At 35.2% G+C, this 1198-nt stretch overlaps 1 protein-coding gene across 1 annotated transcript in view; it reads right to left on the minus strand.

The window, feature by feature from the left end:
- COL9A3 (collagen type IX alpha 3 chain) overlaps positions 1–1198 on the minus strand; it is a 53807-nt gene that overhangs the window by 15540 nt on the left and 37069 nt on the right. The window lies entirely within an intron of this gene.

Raw genomic sequence — 1198 nt, forward strand, 5'->3', positions numbered from 1 at the left:
TTGTGAATGCAAAGAAATGAAGACAAAGTAGATGCCCGTTGATTGGGGAATGGCTAAACAAGTTATTGTACACAAATAGAATAGAATAGTACTGTGCAAAAGGAAAATGGATGTGCTAAATAGAGAGAAGCCTGGTAAGACATAGGAACTGATGCACAGTGAAGGAAGTGATATGTATATGACTAAACCAATGAGATGGAAAGAAAACAACCAAACAATTGAAACCGAATGCTGTGAAATTGGTCCCAAAGAAGAGATATGAGAAGCTATCTCTTGGCCTTCTCTGTAGAGGCAGAGGACTACAGATGCAGAATACTTCATGTTGTGTCTTTTTTTAAACATGTTGGTAAGTTTTGCTAAACATTTTTCCTCTTTTTAAATTCTTTGTTATAAGCAAAGGATGGTTTTGGGGGAGAGAGGGAAGATATATCGAGAAATATAGGTGATGTAAGAACAAAAGATGTCAGTATAAAGTTTTTTTTCTTTTTATTAAGTGCTGCTGTGTTAAAAGACTTAAGAATTCTGATCAGTGTAATGAACTGCCATGATTCTAGGGGACATGTGATGAAACATATTGCCCACCTCCTGACAGAGAAATGAGAGATTCATGTATGTGTTTTTTGGATATGGCTAATGTAAGAATTAGTTTTGCTTGATTATTCTTATTTGTAATGAGGGCTTTGTTGTTCTTTCTTTTTCAGTTAGGTAGCAAGAGGGAAGAGAAGGCAAGTTATAGTTAACTGAAAAAAAAATTTAATTTTTTAAAAGTACTGCTTTAATTATTTTAGTATATGTGTGGCCTTTCTGTCTTTTAATTTGGGGGGGGTGTGCATGTTATGTATGTATGCTCTGAAATTGAATCTCCATATCAAAGGATATGAAAAGTTTAGTAACTTTTCTCTAATAATTCCAAATTGCTTCTGGAATGTGGGACACTAGTTTCGTCTTTTTCCCTAAGAGAAGTAAATTGATTTGCCACAGTTATGATTGCCCTCAAAGTCCCTAACTATCATTGAAAGGGTTTTTGGAACACTGTAGAAGTGTTATATAGAAAGTGAATGTAGAGGATTATAAGTCAAAAAGATTTAGGTTCCAATCCTAGCACTGTCACTAACTTCTTATGTGACCTTGGGCAAATCATTTCCGCCTCAGATTGAGGTATGTGTGTGTGTGTGTGTGTGTGTGTGTGTGTGTGTGT

The sequence above is a fragment of the Vombatus ursinus genome, unplaced genomic scaffold (genome assembly GCF_900497805.2).
Source record: "Vombatus ursinus unplaced genomic scaffold, bare-nosed wombat genome assembly UNPS02000580.1, whole genome shotgun sequence".
NCBI classification, from domain to species: domain Eukaryota; kingdom Metazoa; phylum Chordata; class Mammalia; order Diprotodontia; family Vombatidae; genus Vombatus; species Vombatus ursinus.